Here is a 23,356-nt window from a genome sequence, read left to right as displayed (position 1 = left end):
TGACAAAAAAAGATGGTTTAAAGACTTTAAAACCAACTCTGTAGTATATCATTTGCCCACAAATGAGTGTCCAGGTTATTTTTGTTACTTTGAAAAGCATATGCAGCAATATTGACAGCACCGTAGGGTCCATTCCCCTATATAGATATAGGCATATACTTCTTATAATTGCCTATACAGTAAATGGGAAAATCATAGTTTCATAAATTATGAGTAGTATTGGCCTCTATGATAGTTTATTTTGTATAACTTCCAAAGTTTGAAACTTTATTTTAATATTATAGAAATCACAATTTATAATGAAAATAATTAATTCAAATTAGAATATAAGCCAAAGTTATTTACCAGATATTAATACCCAAGGCTAGATATCAGAGTTTCATTTGCTAGCTCCCAAGAGAGAAAGACACCGACTTGTGTGACTTTTCCACCCATCTGCAGTCATTAAATGCAAGTAATAAACATGAATATGCACCAAAGCACGTATCAGAATTAGCAATCAAATTAGTGTCACTTGCATTCGTAGCAGATTTTTAAATGCCTTTAATTCTATTAGAAACAAAAAGAAGATCATTTCACACTGCCATGAATGTCCCTTTAGGATGTATAAATCTGAAATAGAATTCCTGTGATGAGGCAGGCTAGAATTTGACTAGATCTGTAGAGCTGACAAAAACCATGTTGAAATGGGGTTGACCTGTAGTGCTTCATACTCAAATGTTCCTATGGAGAGAGTGTGAATTCTAGCACTGGGTGGTAATGCACTTTTGACACCAAATGGTTTTAAGGTCAAAGAAAAAAAGACGTAAAAATAAATTCTGAGCACACACTTGAAAAGCCACCTGCAATTAATTTTTTTGTGGAATCAGTGTTTTATGATTATAATTTTTACCCAAAACTATCTTTCCTAAAGTTAGTGCTGTCTTAAATTAAAAGATTATGTATCTTCAGAAATTGTACATTTTCCAAAATTAAACAAGATCCCTTTAATATTTCCAAAAGAGTGAAGTAGTAAGTGAAGGCAAGATACTTAGTGAAATCATGTAAGAAATTGAGAAAATGTGAGTGGGGGATTTTGCAGCAAAGAAATAGGAGGCTTTCTTCTGTGAAAACTGTAGTTTCTGAGATTTTACCTGACTTGTAAGCTAATAAGCTAGCTAATCTATGATAGTTTAATGAACACTGACAGAAGACACAAGACATCTCAGTCAGAGACAAAGAATGGTTTATCACTCACAGTAATAATAGTAGTCAGAGTACAGCATTTTCTTGTGCTGTTTCCTCAAGCCCAAATTCCTCAGGGAAATGTAAAAAAGACAAAATGATATCTGTACATGCAGTGGATTACTATGGACAGCAAGCATGTCTGTCTTTTGCTCCAGAAAATATCAAGCAAACTATCCAGAGAGTGAAATTATGTCGAGCTTCCAAGGATATAAGCAAATTTGCTCTTCGCTCCAAAGGGTGACACTGTGTCTGTCTTTCAAGGCTGCTCACCACATACGAAAGATAGTCCAGAACACAATCAGTGCTTCTGTTCACAAGACATCCAGCCATGTGAGACACATGGAAAATTGTCTCTCAACCCCTGTGAAACCACATCTCATATTCTGCAAGCTAGGGTCAAGGAAGGTAGACCTATAGCCCCTGATCACTTATCTAAAACAAGAAAATAGCTACTCTGGAAGAAAGACAAAAAAAAAAAAATAGCCAGTTTTGTCTCCATAGTTCTTTTTCTGTGACTCTCAGATACAAGCCTATGAAGCTATCTCTGTCCAGGGAATTACTGTTTGGCATAAACAAGATGCTGACTTCTCTGTTGTTATACTACAGGTTTGAGGGTATAAACATGTTATAATAAAAAATACAAGTTTCAGTTCATTTGTCTCTACCTCTCCTGTCAGTTCATCAGACATATTTGAATTAACGTGTAACCTATCCTGCTTAAAAATAATGAACTACAGCCCCTTCAAGAACATAGCAACCTGATTAACTCAGGAACAAAAGTTTACAACACCCAACTATGGCTCAATGCAGTCAATATATTTAACATTATGAAATCATGACATATACTCTAAGAGCCATTCTTTCCTATGCCCAACTTTAAATGGCAAACTAAAGATGAGACTTTTAGTTGAACATCCCAATAAAAACTGCTGAAGAAAAATGTGTAATACCATAAGTCATGATGATTATTATGGGATATTAGCATTTGAATAATGATTCTCAATTGCATGTATTATGAAAAACCTATTCTGAGTCACAAGCTGTGATTTGTTATGCTGCCAGAAGTTCCTCTATTCACACACAAAGGGTTACTGAAGTCTATCATGTTGCATAGGATAAGACTAAAACTACCCAGGCTGAAATTCTCTGAAAGTGCCCAGTAATTATCATCGCATACTTAGGTCATAATGTAGGCATAAAACACTATTCCGAATTTTGGTGTTGAAATAAGGAGGCATTGTTTTGTAATAGTCTTACAGATCCCTTTGGTTCAGGAGGACTAGGAAGTAATATATAAGAACGTCTTAGTTTTTCCTGGGTACTTTATGCCAAAGATTTTTTTGTCTTCTGATCAAATTATGTGTTTATTGTAATATTAAAACCTGTGAATATTCATTATATTTACAGCATTCCAGTTTTCGTTTACAGTTTGCAGAGATTGTGATGTCTCGTACTAGTATCAGTATTAGTAAATCATGAAGAGAAGATTGTAAATTTTGCAGGCGCATTTTATCAGTTTTTGAAACAGATCTAGTATAAAAGCTTACTGCCTGTGTGTGGTAAAGGGAAGTTTCTAAATTCTGATTTATTAGAGTGGCAAAATGCGGTTTTTATGTTACTGGCTGTGTTTATTCAATACTAATGTCATCAGTTACATTGTTTTTTTTTTATTTTAATATATAATTTAATATTTTTAAGATTTGAAAAAGATCAAATACACCTCACTAAGTAAATTGGTAAACATATAATTAAAATTAGCCCTGCGAAATGCCAAATGCTATAAATTTTACATGTATCTAATTCATCTTTCTTTTTTATAATCATCCTAAAGCACAGAAGAACACATAATGCAAATGTAAGACTGCTTGGCAATATGACAATGCTATTTTATAGAGTACCTGTATTTTTATATGAAAGATTGATACATTGCATTTATTTTTACTCCATTCTGATACTTCACAAAATAACGATGCAACTATTAGAAAGCTATAAAACCACAAAGACGATGAGAACAGAATTTTAGACAACCATTGACCAGAAATTGGACAAATGGAGGACACGTGGTAAGTTACATTGCAGACTGAAGACCATCTAAGTCTAACCAAATATGGCAGGGTAGAGAGAGAAATTCTAAGAAGAAGCAAGACCATGAAGGTCAGAAAGCCAAACACATCCTCAGGAACTTGAGATTCCTGGTATTGCTGAAGGCCATGATGTAGGGATTGGTTGAATATGGAAAGATTAGCTAGAAGTTTGTATCACAAATTCGAGGGCAAGTTGGGTCACCTCTCCTAGATCTGTAGTCAGGAAACCGGCCTCTCTCATTCCACCAGAGATGGAAGGCAGAGCAGAGTGTGGAGATTGGGAGTGCTGTGAAAAGATTTGGTATAAATAGACAAATTGAGTGGTGAGAACCCTGGCCCCCTACATCCTGAGAACCAGGCTAAAACTGATCCATCCCTGCCCATGCCCACTCTCACGTAGGTAGGAGATTATATAGGACTCCTTTCTGGGTAACATGACATAAGAGATAATATGAAAAACCAATGACATTTTATTGCTCCCCAGTGAAAGAGCCTGATCTCCTATGATGTAGCCCCATCAGTGGGGAAGTTCTGAATGAACTCTGACTTCCAGTGATTCATTCCTTTATATTGTTGTTAGACTATTGAATCAAGTCAACTTCTGTATTATCTAAGTAGCACACCTAAAAAAAAAAAAAAAAAGGCAAACCTTATAGGTGAGATATAGAATATCCTACCCACCAGACTGAAATACAAGCAGTTGAAAGTATTGAGTATTGAAAATACATAGTTTGCCAAATATATGCAATAATTAGGTGAATTAAGACGGGCATGATTCATAGAGATCTCTGTGGAATTGTTGGTATTTAAACAAAGCTTTGAGATTAAAGAGTTACTTTGGTTGTTGTTGCCATTTTTGTCATTTTAATAATTAGTTCAGATCCACAGCAAGAGAAAGACTGCATTATATTCTATTTTCATTAAAAAATACAAAACATGGGGTGCCTGGGTGGCTCAGTTGGTTAAGCATCTGCCTTCAGCTCAGGTCATGATCCCAAGGTCCTGGGATCGCCCTGGGCTGGGCTCCCTGCTCAGTGGGGAGTCTGCCTCTCCCTCTGCCCCTCCCCCTGCTCATGCTCTCTTTCTCTCTCTACTAAAGAAATTTAAATGTGTGTGTTATAAACAGTTAACATTCCTATTTCAGGCAATATATAAAAGAAAATGAGTGGTTATTAGTGGTATAGCCTCTCAGGTAATTCTTCTGTAAATGCTTCTAATTTGGAAAAAGAATCAAAGGTGAGCAATCTGATAAGGCAATATTCTGCTCTTCAAATAGAGATTTCTATCAGTCTACCCAATTAATCAGATGTGGTTGAGAAGTATTTTCAGTAGTTAACAAAGATTGGTCTATACTCTATTAGTATTATGAGAATAGAATTGGAATGAATGCTTTTTTGAATTTAGATCCATTTGCACTCCACATTAATAATGCCTTCAATTGACCGAAACCAGCCAAAAAAATCTGCAATTAAGTGTCATTAGTTGAATTCACTCAAACTGGGTCTTTGAAGAGTCTCTTCCAAGATATTAGGTTTCACTGAATGTACTGTAATATTCTGGTGTTTAATGTTCAAGTCTTAAATTACCCTGTTAGTTGAAATGCAGTGGACTTGGTAGTTGGCATTACATATTTTGTTACAATTTCTAAAGAAAAAAATATGAAAGTATATATGTTAGGATGACTTAAGCTATAAGTTACAGAAAAATCTAGCCTAGATTAGCGAAAAAGGAAGAAACTGTGAAATATACCAAAAGGCATATTTAATTCAGATGAGCTCCCGTCATAGTTGAATGATGGTTGCAATTCCAGGCATTCCATCTGACATCGCAACATGGAGAAGGAGAAAAGGAACCACCTCTTCCAGTTTTCCTGTAGACCTTCCAGTAGACCTATCATTGCATATCAACGCCCAGAAATTTGTCCTATGCACAACCTTTGATCAATCATTGGAAAGAGAAATAATACTACAATAGGCTCAGATTTATAAGATTTACCCTGTAGTTGGGCATGGAGTAACTTTCTTAGGGGTATAGACCTGAAAAAATTGTGATTTCGTTGGCAAAGAAGTGAGGGATAATGTCACATCAGTAGCCTACAGTTTTCTACAGACAAGAAACTACAGAAGAAATAAAAACTAAAAACTAAAAAAAAAAAATCAGCATAAAGTCTCTAAAACACACAAAATGCAAATCTGCACATGTACATGTGTGCACACACTCTCACACCAAACTGTTTAAAGTGAACTTAAACAATACTTGTGAATTCCTTTAGGAAGCACCATTTGCAATTGTATCAGCCCGTCTCTGAAGAAACAGAACAATAGAAGACACCCAGACACACATAAACAATTTATTTGGAAGCACTGGCTTGCACAGTTGTGGGGCCAGTTGGGGATCTGTGCAACATTCCCTCAGGGTAGCAGCTCTCAGACGCTAATGTCACATGTGGTCTTGAGGGAGAATTTCATCTTTCTGAGGAAAACCTCACTTTGGCTCTAAAAGCCTTTGAGGGACTAGATGGGGCCCACTCACATTAGTGAGGATAATCTCCTTTCCTTAAAGTTGGGTGATTGTAGACATAAACCACAGCTCCAGAACAGTAATAGTAAGATGAGTGTTTGATTGATTAATGGGGGGGGCAGCAAAGCCCAGTCAAGATGACCCTTAAACCCACCATCATAGCTGTTTCTCCTTTGACTCACCACATTTAGTTTAGAGGAAAATACTGTGTATTTCTTCATTTGCATGCTCAGCTCCTCAGCTTAACCCAAACAGTAGAAGTCTCTCACCACCCCCCTGCTGTATTTACTTATTTATCTATGTTAAAAATTTGAGTATAGTTGACTCACGATCCTGCATTAATCTCAGGTGTACAACACAGTGACTCAACCAGTGTATACATTCTGTTGTGTACACCATGAGTGTAGCTACCATCTGTCGCCACACAACACTGTTACAGTACCACCGACTAGACTATATTCCTTATGCTCTCCTTTTATCCCCATAGTTTATTCATTCCATACCTGGAACTCTTATCCCCCACTTCCCTTCACCTGTTTTGCCGGCCCTCAGTTTCTTCTCTGTATCTGTAGATCTGATTCTGCTTTTTGTTTGCTCAATTGTTTTTTAGATTCCAAATGGAGGTGAAATTATATACCTGTTTTTCTCTGCCGGACTTAGCTTACTTAGCATAATACCCTCTATGTACATCTATGTGTTCATAAATGGCAAAAACTCATCTTTTTTAGAGCTGAGTAATAGTCTCTCTCTATATATATATATCTCACATATTCTTTGTTCATTTATCTATCTATGCACACAAAGATTGCCTTCATACCTTGGCTATTGTAAGTAATGCTGCAATAAATGTAGGGGTACATTTGTCTTTTCAAATTAGCAAATTGGTGTTTTCATTTTCTGTGGGCAAATACCCAACAGTGGAATTACTGTATCATGTAGAATTTCTATTTTTAGGTTTTTGAGGAACCTCTCTACTGTCTTCCACTGTGGCTGTACTAATTCACATTCCTAGCACAGTGTGCGAGGGTTCGTTTTTCTCCACATCCTCACCAACACCATTATTTCTTGTCGTTTTGATTCTATCTTTCTGACAGGTATTAGGTGATATCTCACTGTGGTTTTGAGTTGTGCTTCCTATCACAGCTATGTTTTAGGAATGGTTTTGATTTGAATTTCAATTGATCACAGAATGACAATTAGATAATATATAAGGGAATGTCATCACATTAAAAAAATCATTTTGATAATATAGATCTGTTTTCTATTGAGAAATTGTTATTGATAAGGGTAATATATTTTAAACTTTTAATTAGGAAATGTTTCACACCTACAGGAAATAATGTACTATGTACTTAACGTCTACATTTTTAAAACTTCACTATTGTAATGATTGAAAACTAATATTTTATTGTACCTTTTGTTACTAAACACATGCAGGGGAGTGTTCAGTTGATTGAGCATCCAGCTCTTGGTTTTGGCTCAGGTTGTAATCTCAGAGTCGTGGGACCAAGCCCCATGTGGGGCTCCGCCTTTGGGACCTCTCCCTGCCCTCCTCCCCACCACCACGCCAGCACTCCCTTTCTTAAATAAATAAATAAATAAATAAATAAATAAATAAATAAAATCTTTAAAACAGCACACATATGGAGAACTATAGGTAAAACCTACTCCACTCATCCCACATTCCTTCTTCCAATCAGAGCGGAAAACATTATGCTTATTTTGATATATATAATTCATTTGAATGATTTATGTGTTATGTAAATAATCATTCACACATAACCACATTTAAAGGATAATGGGTATGTTCTAATTGGATATGCTATTATAGTGTAAGGTTTTTGTTGCAACATTTAAAAAGCGACATTAATTTTTCCAAATGTATTCTGCTTGTTACACTTAAATTTGGTTTAATAACTAGACAGTATTTCAATGTATGACTGCAGAAGACTTTATTTCTATGATCTACTTTTTATGAAGCTTCCAATTTATCAACTGCCCACAGGAATTACAGGCATCCTTTTGCACATAGGGAGATTCTTTAGGCGTTGTTGGTCGAAGTGTGGTCTCAGGCTTGCAGCAATTGCATGACCATGGAAACATAACTTTATACAAAAGTGGATTACACTTCATAACTAAAGAATTCTATTTTCATATACATATTGATCATCCATTTTTATGAACTGCTTATATGAATTTCCAATGTTTTTTTAGATTGCTTATCTTTTATGTAATATGGGAGACATTTTGATATCATAAACTCATATTTGGTTGGTTACATCTATGCTGATTTTTAAATGTTTTAAAGTTTTGCTTTTCAAACTTCTTTCATTAATTCATCTGGAATTTGTTTTGGGGTGCTATGTAAAATAGGAACCATTTACTCATATGTGCTGCAAAGGTACCAGTGACAGGTATTGACTGTATTTCCATTATACCCATACCTCATAAAATCACAGTACTACTTCTGTCACATATCAAGTTTTTATATGATTTGGATCTCCTTCTGAGCTCTTAGTTATATTCAATTCTTAAATCCCTTTACAAACAGCATTTGATTGCAGTTATTAAATTTTTAGACTAAGTCAAAATATTAGGCAGACCAGGAGAGCCTCTCTCGGCTTCCCACACAAATATAGTTAGTTTTCTTCTTCAGAATTGTTTTTTGGTGTTTGACTTTTCACTCATCCATATAAACTTCTGGATCAGATTCTCTAGCTTTGAAAAGAATCCTACTAGAATTTGAGTAGGATTGCAAAGAATTGAATCCCTGGGTGGCGCAGCAGTTTAGCGCCTGCCTTTGGCCCAGGGCGTGATCCTGGAGACCCGGAATCGAATCCCACGTTGGGCTCCCGGTGCATGGAGCCTGCTTCTCCCTCTGCCTATGTCTCTGCCTCTCTCTCTCTCTCTCTCTGTGTGACTATCATAAATAAATAAAAAATTTAAAAAAAATGATTGCAAAGAATTTATAGATTCATTCTGGGGAGAACTGACATTGTTAATATATTATCTACCTATATATGCATGTAGAATGTATCTCCTTCAAAAAATTTTTATTGTTCAATATTTGTATATGTATTAAAATAAATGTTATTATAGTGCCTATAAAGTTCTAGCACATATTATTATTCTGAAATACCTCATAGGTTTTTACTTTAATATTATATTAAATACTATAATTTATATTTTGTTACTGTACTTGCCAAATATTGATTCCTTTCTTTTTCCTGTTTTGTGAAACTGTCTTTATAAGAAAGAACTTGTCTTCCTTCAAAATTTTTTAGAACTCTCCCACAAAAATCTGAGTATTACAGTTTTTATCAGTATTTTTTTTTCTTGACTCCATTTTGATAATTTTTGTACCTCTAGGAATCTTTGTTACATCTGAGTTTTCTTTTCATTGGAAGTTAGTTGCTTATACTATTCCCAAATAATCTAACACCTGCTTGTATTAATTTGCTTGAGTTATTATAAGAAAACAACATAGAGTGAGTGGCTTACCCCACTGAAATTTATTTCTTACCGTTCTGGAAACTGGAAACCCAAGATAGAATGTGCCAGCTGACTTTCCCTGTGAGGGCTCTTTTGCTGGCTTGCAGATGGCTGCCTTGTCAGTATGTCCTCACAGGATTTTTCTTTTATAGGTGAAAACAGAGAGAGATCTTTCTCCTTTCTCTTATTGAAAGGCTACTAATCCCATGATGTGGATCTCACCTTTGTGACCTCATCTAACTAATACATATGTATATTGTATATAGGTCAGGTTACTTAAAGATTCTTCCTAAAGAATTGTTTGTTGTTTTTTAATTGATTCATTGATATTTTTGACAACATACTATATGACTTAAGAGAGCTATAGGTATAAAATAAAAATAAAAAAGTACCAATACTGTTCATATCTATAATTTTTCCTCAGAAATGTCTATAACAGACATACTTATACAAAAGTTTTTAAAACTTAATATATAGTCTCTATCTCTGTATTTTGAAAATTTCTGAGAGATTACATTTTAATCACATTTATAAACATCACATTGTAATAATTTTAAGTGTTTGCTCATTCTGAATATTTTTGGCATTAACTGTTATGTGTAGACAGTTTATTATCATTACTGATGCATGTTTACTTCTGTCCACTATCTTATTTTGTATTCTATGTGCTAGGTTTTTATTTCCTCAATCATTTATTGCTTTTAATTGGAGTGATCATGTCATTCTTTATTCCCTATGTTCTTTATATTCTAATCTGATCCTTTTTAAGGTTAACTTTAATTTTCTAAAATGGATACCTACAACATGGCAAATTCTCAGTTTGATCAGCAAGTTGATTCTGCTGCGAAAATCAGTCTTTAAAACACTAAAATTACTCTCTTTATACCTTTTATATTATCTTAATCTATTCTTTTAGCTATATCTTGTTTAATTTTCACCTCTCAACTAGTCACTAATGCTTTTTTAGTTTTACTTTAAAGCTCTTAATCAAGTTATTGTTCATTTGGGGTCTCCTGGGTGACTCAGTGGTTGAGCATCTGCCTTCAGCCCAGGTCGTGACCCCGGAGTCCTGGGATTGAGTCTCACTCACACTGGGCTCCCTGCAGGCAGCCTGCTTCTCCCTCTGCCTGTGTCTCTACCTCTCTCTGTGTGTCTCTCATGAATAAATAAAAAAATCTTTTTAAAAGTATTGTTCATTTGCAGATATTTTTTCCCTTCCCTCTGAATTTTTTTTTTTCCCTCCCTCTGTTGTTGCCTTTAGGATATCTTCCACCCTTTACCCCCTGGAGTTCCACTGCAGTTTATAAACTTGGATTTATTTTAATTATCCTATTCTATGTGCTTTTTTCATCTAAAGGCTACTATCTTTCTGCATCTCTGGAAAATTCTCAACTAAGTTAATCACTTTACACACTTCTTTATTCTTAGCCATATGAAAATAAATGGCAAGGATTATTGTTTTCAATTTTTTTAAAAATAAGGTGAATTTTAAAAAATTAGTAGATAGTGCTGGTTGTGGCTTAATATATAGTATTGATTCCTTTATTGTTTTACTAAAAACATGCTTATTTTTTAATGGCAATATTGTGTCCAATTAAAAATGCTTGTATTCACAGACTACCTTCCTTTAGAAAGTTGCTATTTGATGCAGTTCTGGCCAAAGTGAAATAGATAGACAGTTGGCTAAGGGTTCCAAAAGTTCATTAAAAGGGATAGAGACTTATAGTGATACTGTTTTGTAGACTTAAAATTTGTTAGGAAAAGTAGTGTGTGTGTTTGTGTTTCTGTGTGTATAGGTTAGTTAAGAAAACAAATTCAATCCAAATTTAATCCTAACAAGGCATCTAGTCAATGCAAGATATTTTGTTTTGGGTTTTATTTTTAGCATTGGTTTTTAGACAAAGTAAATCTTCTGGTTTGAATGGGAAGACATTAGTGGAACTCAAATATGAGAGCAGCAGATGACCATCATTCCGTAGGTCAGAGATGGTAGAAAAAAATGTGTAGATTATTTTCAAAGTATAAAAGATGAACATGACTCACTTTTGCCTACTTTTGTTTATTCCCGCAATTACAAAATGTAATTGGAATTTTAGTTCCTATTTTTAAATGCAAGTCAATATTAAACTTTATTTATATTGCAGTTAAAATTTTAACTATTCCAAAAACACTGTGTATTTTAATTTTCTTAAATTACTTAGCTACTAAATATCTTCACTATACACCACTCATCACAGTTTGGATAATCTAGTGAGTCAGTGATATTTCATCAATCTTAGTCTATAATTAGGAGATTAGTTTACATTTTACAAGTTTTTATAGTAATGATGCAAATTTAGGTAAATTTTAAATTTATCTTTTCATGAGATTGAAATACATACAATTCTCTTTCCTTGAGTATCTATGTAAGAAAGTTTCTGTTGTTAAGATCCAAGCTTCTGTCCTAAAACTGAAACCTTAAATCCTAAGGGATTTCTTAGTTTGGGGTCGAGAATAGAGATAAAAAGGGCCAAGTATAATGTGAATAGTTTCCAAAACCCTGAACCATTCAGTGAACCTATAAGCTTAACATTTTGCTTTCTCTTGATAGCCAGGGCTGTTTTGAGACCAATTTTTGTGGTTTCATCTGGGTTTGGTGTCTAATTCTTATGCCAGTTGGTAAGAATGAAGAAATGAACTAAACCCTAGAGAAGTTTCCAAACCCACAGAGCTCAGCAAAGGGTAGGAATTTTATTTTGAGTTTCAGGTTTCCTAGGGTTTCAAATGAAAGGAAACCAAAGGCAAAATGCAGTGGACATGACATTTGTGAACAAAAACCAATATAAAGTTTGCTTTAACTGATTCAGTGTGGTTAGAGTTACCTTCATCCTTTCATGCCGGAGAGTCTTATTTTCTTCTGATTTATCGGTTGTTCACAGGAAAAAAAGAAAATGATGTTTCATTTAACCATTCTTAAGATCCAGCTTTTAAAACAAAGGTTCCTTTAGCTTGCTCCCATGTTTACTTATCAGAATTTCCCTAAACATTTAGTTTTCTATACACAAAATCCTATTTCTCTCCTATTTTTTCCTCTCTCTTCTCTTTGCTCTATTATTTAAAAATTCCTCAGTAACAAATAATTTCATGATGCAATTGTCTATTAGTTTTCTAAATAATTAAAACATTAAAGTAGAGTAGGAAAATGGGTACCTGGGTGGCTCAGTCATTTAAGCATCTGCCTTTGTTTCAGTTCATGATCCAGGGGTCCTGGAATCAAGACCCACGTTGAGCTTCCTACTTGGTGCAGAGCCTGCTTCTCCCTCTGCCCTGTGCTAGGGCTCTCTCTCCCTATCTCTCTCTCCCTCTCTCAAATGAATAATTTTTTTTAATTAAAATAAAATAGAGTAGAAAAGCATTATAAAGTGAACTGCCATTATAATACTCATTGCAAGTATAGAGCTAAACTAAATTCATGTAATTCCGGTACATAAACTTCACACTCTTTCATTTTATAGAAGACACCATAGTGGACTCTTTTCTCTTTAACTTCTTGGTAGTTTTGATGACAAATTAAAATTAAGAGAGAAAAAAGAAAATGTACACAATTATACATATATATCATGTATAACAGAAATAATATAATACAAAGCTAATCCTCAGTGCAATGAAATCATAAAGTTTATATTAAAAAGTATGATAGAAAAATTGCATCCTCACTTCAATCCAGTTGAATAAGAAAAGGCATCTGTTGCTGGGCTTCATATAAACTACACAAAAATATTCTTATAAAGAAAAGGAGTTTCAGAAATTGACCTACTGTAGACTACCAGTTTTTATTTAAATCAAAAAAGTATTAAATAAAATGTTCCAGATTATTTTAGTTTTTATAAGCATCCACGAGAAGTAAGAGAATAAATTGCCATAATCTGTCACCTCTGGCAATTGACACTCTCCTCTTGTCATTTTTTAAAACCTTATCATTTCTTTTGTATTCTATATATACTCTTCTATAAATATCAGCACAGCTGATCACTCAGACACTGACATAATATTTAAAAATTTGTCTTCAATAAAATATTTTCAGATTAGTCTGGCATGTAGTAGGTACTTAATCAGAATCTTTTGAATATAGATGCCTCCACGTAAATTACATTTGCCAGAAATCTTATGGTAAGCCCTAACAAATTAGACTTATCCAAAAAAAAAAAGAAAAAAGTACTTCTTCTATGGCAGATATTTTCTGTAAAGGAAGTCTTTTTATTTAGGCTCTTTGTAACCACAAAATAAAGAATTTTTATTTTCAGTAGAATTTTGGAATTATTTATCATTTGTTGTCACTATTTATTCACAGATATAAGAAACAATAGCTATGAATATCTAAGTGAAAACTTTGTTTTGCTGGCTTTCAGAGTCAACATTTTTCTCAGCAAAGGTTATAATTGCAAGCCAATACCACACTTTGTTTTTCCCTCTAGCTGTTAGCAGGAAGTTTAACTTGTCTTTGAGGTCTGTCAAATCAAAAACACTAACACTGCTTTTTATTTTATTTTTTTTTAATTTAAAGGTCAGTGTGGCTGTTCAAGCCATGTCTTAATATACATTTCATACTGAAAAAAATAAGCTGAGATAATGTCAAATGACATTTTTAAACTTTGCAAAATTTACAAGGTATTTTACACACAATACACGAGTTCTAAATACTAACAATGAAATACTGAAATCAAATAACGTATTTCAAAGAAATTCCAATATATTTACATCTTCTATATTTGACTATAATCCATTCCCTTTCAAAGTTTTGCAAAGAAGATTGAATTGAGCCTAATTTCTAAATTAGCACAATTAGCATACTTGTTAATTAAATCCTGTTTGTATTTTAAATAATTAAGCTTGTATATCAGCCTTAAATAAGTACTAATTATGTAAATACATTGAAAAGATTTCCTTGCCCATTTTAAACCACTTGTGAAAGTCAAGCAAACCTTGCAAATGTAAGCACATTATCATTATATAAAAGCCACTAAAAACCTTATAAAAAGCACCATGATTATTTTACTGAAGGGGAATTTATATTTGAAAATAGGAAATGTACAAGACTGCCTCAATTAATTAATGTCCACTTTCTAGTCATCAGTAGAGCTAAAGGATAGAGAGATAAGGTGTCAAGTTCACCAGTATTTTCAAGGAAATGTGGAGTTTTTTGTTCAATTCCAGGCCACAACTTTAAAGTACAAGAGTATATGGTTTGGTACATGCATATATTACTGAGTTAAGAAGTTCTGGGTGAAAGAGATTCTACTGGGCAAAATTAGCCTGTTTGCCATAGCAACTAATGTCTAAGTACCTTTCTAACCTTCCCTTTACTACCTTTTCTAGCCTGGAATTCTACTATTCCATTTTCTACTAAGGAGTAGCACCTGATTCTTTGACACTCTCTGTAAAATTTTGGGTGTGCTTGTCCTAGACTTCTTTTTAAAAAAATTTTCATCTTTTCATTTTGACATAATTTCACACTTACAGAAAAGTTCAGGAATACCAAAAAAATCCTATGTAAAGAATTCTACATACCTTTTACCATCCAGATACCCCAAATTTAAAATATGTGTATTATATATACATATATAATACACATATAAGTATATATACATACCACATGCATATGTGAATATATATCCATACCTATGTGTACAATGATAGTTGATATTTTATAATTTATTTTCTCTACATGTGATATATATGCATATTTTCCCCACAACCATTGGATAATAATTTTCAGACATATCCATTTATCTGAAATACTTAAATTTCCTTTTCTAAGGATCAAGGACATTCTCTTTTACAACTACAGTAAAATTATTAAAAGGTAATTAATTTGATCTGATTCTCTGACTGATAATATTCAGATTTAATCCATTTTCCAGTAACGTTCTTTATAAAAAATAAAATTCTAGGAGCACCAGGGTGTTGTAGTCGGTTGAGCATCTCACTCTTGGTTTTGGCTCAGGTCTGATCTCAAGGTGGTAAGATCGAGCCCCATAGCAGCCTTTACACTCAACATGGAGCCTACTTGAGTTTCTCTCTCTCTCTTCCTCTGCCTCTCCCCCTGTGTGCTCTCTGACATAAAAAATCTTTTAAAAATAAAATAATAAAATAAAATAAGATTACAGGTTATATATTGCCTCCAGTTGATTCTTTAGACTCCCTGATTCTGAAATAGATTTGCAGTCTTTGAATTTCGGTACATTGATATTTTTGAAGAGTACAGGACAGTTATTTTGTAAAATGTCCTTCACTTTGGGATCACTATTGTTTTCTCATGATTGGATTCAGATTATGCAGTTTGGATAGAGATATCACAGGAATGATTTTGTGGTCTTTCCAGCAATAATATCAGGTAGAATGTGAGGCCGATTTTTCCCATTATTGATAATACTATTTGGATCTCTTGGTTAAGGTGGTTTTCTGCAACGTTTCTCCTAAACACTTATTTTTCCCTTTGTAATTAATAAATACATGTATGGAAATACTTTAAGGCCATATAAATAACTCTCTCAAACTTTCACCTGTTCATTTTAACATTAATGATCTCTGCTTGAACTTATGATGATGATTGTCTTAAGTATAATTTGATCATTATTTCCACATTGGTTACTTGGTCTTATACTAGAAAGAGGAGCTTTCTTATTTTCCCTGTTTATTTATTTGCTTATTGGTTTATTTGTTATTCATTTGCTAATTTCCAATATATTAATATATATTTGTGCTTAGGGCTAGTTTTTCTTTAACCTTTAGGGTAGTTATGGTATTTATTTGAAATATGACTTAATTAATTTGTTTTTCATTGGAATTCCATTTCTATTTTGACCTTACTTTAAAAAAAAAAAAAAATGAAACAGTACCAGAAGGCATACCCAGAGAAGTGTCACTTCCTCCCACTAAAAATTTACAAATCATTTCTTTTTCCTTTATTGAGGTATATAATCAGCATACAGAACACTGCATATAATTAATGTACACAATTTGGTGAATTCGGACATAGTGTACTCTTGCATTACCATTACCATAAAAAGTATAACTGTCACCTCCAAAAGCTTCCTTGTGTCTCTCTTTGCATATGTGGATGTGGTAAAATCTGAAATTACAAAACTCCTAGAAGCAAACATAGGGGAAAACTTCCTGACCTTGTCTTGGAAATAATTTCTTGGATGTAACACCAAAGGTACAGGCAACAAAAGCAAAAATAGACAAGTGGTAACAAACTAATAAGCTTCTACACAGCAGTAAATAAAGAAACGAACAAACAAGTGGTAAAAGACAACTTATGAAATGAGAAAATATTTGCAAACCATTTATCCATAAAGGTTACACTTCCAAAATATATAAGGAACTCCTACAACTTAACAGTGGGATAAAAGAAAGAAATGGACGGTGGTGAATAACACAATCAGTTAGGTGACAGATTCTTGACTTTTGGCTCAGGTGATGATCTCAAGGTTGTGCAGAACCAAGCCACCTGTTGGCTCCTTGCTGGGTGTGGAGCCTGCTTAGGGTTCCCTCTCCCTCTCTCACTGTTCCTTCCTATTGCAATCACAATCTCCAGAAAGAAAGAAAAGAAAAAGTAAAGAAAGAAAAGAAAGAAAAAAGGAAGGAAGGAAGGAAGGAAGGAAGGAAGGAAGGAAGGAAGGAAGGAAGGAAAAAAGAAAGAAAAAAAAGAAAGAAAGAAAAAGAAAGAAAGAAAGAAAGAAGAAAGAAAGAAAGAAAGAAAGAAAGAAAGAAAGAAAGAAAGAAAGAAAGAAAAAGAGAGGAAAGGAAGGAAGGAAGGAAGGAAGGAAGGAAGGAAGGAAGGAAGGAAGGAAGGAAGGAAGGAAGGAAGGAACCTGATCCTTAAAATGGTCAAAGGAGTTGGATACACATTCCAAAGAAGACATACAAATGGGCACCAGGTATATAAAAAAATATTAAGTAGCACTAATTATTAGGGAAAAGCAAATCATCTCACAGCTCTTTAGGACAGTTTTCAACAAAAATTAAAACAAAAAATAACAAGTATTAGTGAGACTGTGGGAAAATTGAATGCCTCCCCCATTTCTTTATCCTTTCCACACCATCACAATCATCCCTTGATATTAACCGGTCCCAGTAATAACTAGCATATGCATCCCATAGCTTTTGTTTTGCACTAGAGAGAACTACATTTATGTATTTTTTAAATTTTACATTCTTTCTTAATCAAAAAGAAAAATAAGACACTTTTTGTGCCTTGCCTTTCTTACTTAAAATACATTTTGGAAATCACTCCAAGTCTATACATAAAATTATTTTTTCTTTCTTTCTTTCTTTTTTTTTTTTTTTTAATTATGTAACTCTCAGGACGCCTGGGTGGCTCAGTGGTTGAGCTTCTGCCTTTGGCTCAGGGCATGATCCCAGAGTCCTGGGATCAAGTCCCACGTCAGGCTTCCCTTGAGGAGCCTGCTTCTCCCTCTGCCTGTGTCTCTCTCTGTCTCTCTCTGTGTGTCTCTCACAAATAAATAAATCTTTTAAAAATAATAAAATAAATTATGTAGCTCTCCTTTGTGGGAATGTGCTATCATCTATTCAAGCATCCTCCTATGTATGGACATATAGATTATTTCCAGTATTTTCCAGTTCCAAACAGTGTTTCCCTAAATTATATAATATTTTTAGTGTTTATATATATTGTTATAGGCATATCTGCAGGTTAAATTCCTAGAAGTGAGAGGACTGGATCAAAAACTAAATATGCATGTAATTGTGTGTGCTTCTTAAGCAGAATACCAATTTGCATTCCAGCCTACAAAGTCTGAAAGTAATCACACAGGCTCACCAATAGATTCTGTTGTTCCACTCCTTAATTTTGCCCAATCTGATAGATAAAAATAGTATCTCAGTGTAGTTTGAATTTGCAATTCTCTGCTCTGAAATTCAATATCTTTTCACAAATAAATGTACAGCATAAAAATGAACAATCTACAATTGCACTCATAAACATAACATTGAATCTCAAAAAAAATTTTTGAATGTAAGAAATCAGGCATAAAATAGTATATGCTGCATTATCTCATTTATATATATTTTTTAAAATGTGTGAAAACTAATCTAAACTATTACAAGCCAGGATATCAGTTATCCTTGTCGGACTGTAGTGACTGTAATCGGGAAGGATGGGGTGCTTGTATTATAAACATGTTTTTATGTTCCTTGAACTGTACTATTATGGTATCAGCTATTTTATATGTATGTTACATTTCAGTTGTTATAAAACAACTGTTATAAAACAGTGGGTTTAGATTGACAGGACTACTAGATATAAAGTTAAACATGTTATCCAAGATGAAAGAAAAGACAAGACAGCTCTTTTCTATTATTAGAATATAGGCTGATTTATGATAGTTGACTCCCATTCTAACTTGTTTTTGTTTCACGATATCATGGAAAAGTATTGCTTTATTCACAGATTCAAACCATAATGTATATAGAGCTGTTAAGTCACTACGTTGTGTTTCTGCAACCAATGCAACCTTATGTGTGAACTATGCTAAAATAAATTTAAAAATAAATAAATAAATTTTAAAAATGCTTCAATTCCACAAAAAGACCTTCCTAGTCTAAAAACTCTTCACAAAGTAATATTGTTTGGAGTATGTTTAAACCTTACATTCCATCATGGGATCAGAATGCTGGGGTTATACAACACGGTTGTCATCAGCCAAGGAGAATGCCATTGACAATCTGAAATGGGATCACTAAGGGTAAGCACCTTAACTCAGAGGAGTTGAAAACATAAAATAAACTATTTTTTTGTGGTTTGAAATTGTTTGCTGCTGTTGTTTCATTTCATTTTTTTTTCAAATTTTTTTATTCATTCATGAGAGACACAGAGAGAGAAGCAGAGACACAGGCAGAGGGAGAAGCAGGCTCCCTGCGGGGAGCCCAATGTGGGACTTGATCCCAGAACTCCAGGATCTCCACCTGAGTGGAAGGCAGACGATCAAACTCTGAGCCACCCAGGCGTCCTTGTTGTTTCATTTCAAATTCCTTTATTGGATAAGAAAAAAAGCTGGAAGTAGGTTTCCCACACTCACACTTCACAATAATATCTGTTTGTGTGTGTGGGTCTGGGTGTACATGTGTGCGTTCAGTATTCTCAGTCTCTATGAAAATAGACAAAGCTTCTAATTGGTGGGGGAAACGGGTGTACATGTAAGAGTGTGTCATCATACTCAAAACTCTATGTCCCAAATGTCTGTCATCTGAGTGCCATCTTCAGGACTTCAGCCATTTTAAGAATCATCTCTGTTACATTAAAACTATTATTTACCTATTATTTCTCTTTAAGTTCACCTTAAATATGTTTCAAAGAAAAATTTATGTTATTAAAATGGAAAATATTAGTTGCCAAAATAGGAGGTGATATAAAATACATTTGATAAAAACCCCAACATTTAAGCCTCTAAGCCAGAGACTAGGTTTCCTTCTGATAAAAAATAAATGACCATAGAGTTATGAAACATACGGATTTAAATTGAGACTTTTTTCTTGGAAAAGGTTTGAAAGGTAATTAAAAGTAAAATAATCACATTTTAATTAATTTTTATTAAATAGTGACTCCAAGCAAAGTCTAAAATCTTCTTCCTTCACTGTTGTGAGTCCCACATTTTGAGGAGTCCACTCCATCCTGGGAGTTACGATTCCCAGGATCCATGTGCCTGGAACTTTTGCTCACCAGCATGATTCCAAACTGCTATTTCATGGTGTTCTTCAATTTTTATTTGCCTCTGGATACCTGGTTTGGTGTTTTGTTTTGTTTTGTTTTTTCCCCTATTGTGAATCCATTGCCTAGTCTTTTGTTCAGCTTCACTAAGTCCCTGACTCTTCTAGTTGTAGCTTCTCTGTTCTGCTTCTGCATCCAGTAGCAGCTGCCCAACATCCTTAAACCGAAGTTTTGACCTGATAGCTGACAGCTACTTTCTGGAACTGAATTCCCAAAAGGCACAAGGGAACAAAAGAGAGTCTTCTTAAATGTATGCATAACACTCATTATGGTGTGATCTTGTTTTGACAAAGTATTAGCCTTGAATATTTACAGGCTTTACTTTTGCTTCAATCTTCCTAGTTCGTTGGCCTCAGGAGCAAGGGGAATTTTATACAAAGTGAAGATTAAAGATGGGTCATGTATAATTCTTAGAATCAAACCAAAGTAACAGTAGGTAGCTATCATTTCATACTTCACTTTGGCTTGCTCTATGAAGGAGATCAGAATATGCTCCTTTGGTGAGTAGCCTTGAGTCCAGCAGGGCAGGTTCAACAGCAATAAGTAGTGAATGCTCTGTTGTTGGCAGCATGCCTGTCAGCATTACTGAGAGGAATTTAGTCAAAGCAAATGATTACTTACGGGGAAAAGAAGAAAACAGGATTTCCATTTCCCATCTCACACTTCTCAGAGAGTGAAGTCAAAAAGGAAAAGCTGGAAGATCAAGTAACATGGACAGTATTACAGTCTGAATAGAGCCTACCATTTCTAAAGCTTGGTCAGTTGAAGAATATGCTCAAAAGGGATATAAACATGCAGACATCCTTTTATGGATAAATTATAAATTTTTGAATGGCAAAGGTATAGAACATGCCTTTTCCCATATAAAATTTCCATTCTCTGTGATTTATTAAACTCTGTCGTCTGACTGTAACTGGAGACCTTTTCATAATATATCTAAAAACTACTTAAATGCAAAGCAGGATGGAGTCCATTGAAAAAAAATGGTGTTATTCTGTATGCAACACATACAATATGACTATTTAGAAAAGAAAAATACTCAAAAGTGAGCATGTAATTAATATAGTGTATCCCCAAGGCAACAGTTGCATATGCTTTTAAGCGCAAACATGAGAAACAGGGATTTCTTACACCTATATTCCTGGCCATTCAGAAGCTGGAGTTGTTGGTGGACCCTGCCATGTATCAACTCTAGGCAATGCTGTACTTTCCAATGAAAACCATTTGTTTCCAGATATTAAAGTTAATTTTTTCCTTTTTCCATATTTATTTCATTTATTAAATAATATCTTAGAAAAGACACCATTAAAAGTAATAGAAAAAAGAAAATGAGTCGAGTAATGCAACAAAATTTAAAAATCCCCACAGTGTCTCATTACACAGAAACTTTATCAATCTTTCCATTTCTCTATTTATCATCTATCTGTCTATCCCACATCCTCAGGACTTTTTCACAAAATTAATATATTTGGCCAGATAATATTTGAGATATTACTCTTTTGGACCATAAGAGGTAACATGTTCTATGATTTAGGAAAGTTTTATTATAGTGCTGTCTTTTGCTTCCAAAATCCAAAACCATTTAGAAGAATGAAGATGTAGAAGGGCAGGTGCTTCACTGGCTAAACATTTCTGGAAATGAGAGAAATGGGCAGGAGTCATATAAGCCAAAGGGACCTGTGCTAACTCTTTGATGGTACCCTGAGAGGAGTCAAGATATTCTCTCTAAGGATACTTAATGCACTAGGAGGCCAGATCCTGGACCCTGGGCCTACAGCCCAAGATTCTCACTTCCCACATAAGACAAAATAACAGACTGGAAGGAGCCAAAGAAGCCCATAGATAAACATTGCCAGGAGCTGGAAGCAAAAGAGCACAAGTGGACATTGACACAGAATGTTTCACAAGTTCCCATGAAGTAAGAGTTTGGCATCAAAATTAAGCTGATTTATAGAAAATGAAGAACTGTCAATATTCCTTGTATACCTGTTTGTGTAATGGAGTTTTTATTCCATGTAGTATATATCTCTACTTATTTAGTCAGTGTTTTTTAAACACTCATGATGTGTGTGTAAAACACTTTACTAAGCATAAGGTAAAAAGAGAAAAACATGAATAATACTGCTAAAAATATTTTCAGTTCAATAATAAAAATGTAGATAATTTTGAAGACCCAATTATAATTTATTTTACATTTATACAATACTTTAATCAACTCCATATTGGCTTAACATCTAGGCAACTTCTAACTTTCCCCTAGAATAAAAACAAATAAAACAAAATAAATCTCTCAATTTAATGAATTAAGTATACAAGTATCAAAAAAAAAAAAAAAAGTATACAAGTATCCTGTTAGCATAAAGGATGCACATTCAGTTGACATAGCAGAGGCTAAGCTTCTTATTTTTCTAGGAAATCTCATTATCAGTGTTTCCTTCTTCCCCTATCTCCACTGAATTATCTCATATCTTTCTTAAGACAAAACAAATGGAAAAAAATAACAACAATCAAAACTCCTTCCTTAATCCCACATCCCGTTTCAACTACAAGACTAATTTAATTTCTATTTTAGTAATGTTTTAATCATCAGTGCCTCCCCTTTCATATGTCTACTCATTCTTCAACTCCCTCCAACATGGCTCTCCTTTATCAAAAGGGTATCATTGCTCTACTTCACTAAATCCAGTCAATACTTGCCTTCATTTTTTTAGTTATAAAATCTTATTTATAAATATTGATTACTTTTTGCCCTTTGGGACTCCCTCCATTGGCCATTAGCTTCTCTATCACCACTGTTTTCTCGTTTTCTTTCTAGCGATGTTGCTGTTATTAGTTTCTGCTGCAGGACTTCCTTTACTGTTTATGTTGAAATCTTCAAAGAACTCAAAGTTCCTAGGCCTGCTTTTCTTCCTTTTTTTTTCTTGCCCTACATATTTTCAGGAAAACTTATTCATGATTATAATTTTAATAATTACCAAATACATGTAAACATATATTTATATCTTTATCTCAGCTCTCTCCTTGGAACTCTAGTCTTGAATATTCAAGTGAATTACTGGCATTGTTACTTAGAATTCTTAGAACCAACTCCCTCACAACAGCCTCAAAATTGAACTTTTGATATTTCCTCCCCCACAGTCTACCAAAAGTCTGCCCTCACCCATGATTCTCTCATTTTTCTGATTAGGTCTATTGTCCTTTCAGTCATTCAGCAAGCCTTGGAGTCGCTCTTAAATAACCTCTTTCCTTCCTTTCCCATACC

The 23,356-nt window shown here is 34.0% G+C and overlaps 2 long non-coding RNA genes across 4 annotated transcripts in view; one reads left to right on the top strand and one right to left on the bottom strand.

The window, feature by feature from the left end:
• Positions 1-23,356, top strand: part of LOC112653945 (uncharacterized) — a 96,488-nt gene that overhangs the window by 32,450 nt on the left and 40,682 nt on the right. The gene's annotated exons all lie outside the window — the stretch shown is intronic.
• Positions 19,897-23,146, bottom strand: LOC112653944 (uncharacterized). The gene is made up of 2 exons (XR_003132647.2): positions 22,837-23,146; positions 19,897-20,787 (listed from the first exon to the last, which is right to left on the bottom strand). It is a non-coding gene; the product is annotated as an uncharacterized LOC112653944 (long non-coding RNA).

The sequence above is a fragment of the Canis lupus genome, chromosome 3 (genome assembly GCF_003254725.2).
Source record: "Canis lupus dingo isolate Sandy chromosome 3, ASM325472v2, whole genome shotgun sequence".
NCBI lineage: Eukaryota > Metazoa > Chordata > Mammalia > Carnivora > Canidae > Canis > Canis lupus.
Note: the sequence above shows the minus strand (reverse complement) of the source record. Positions and strands in the feature narration are given on the sequence as shown.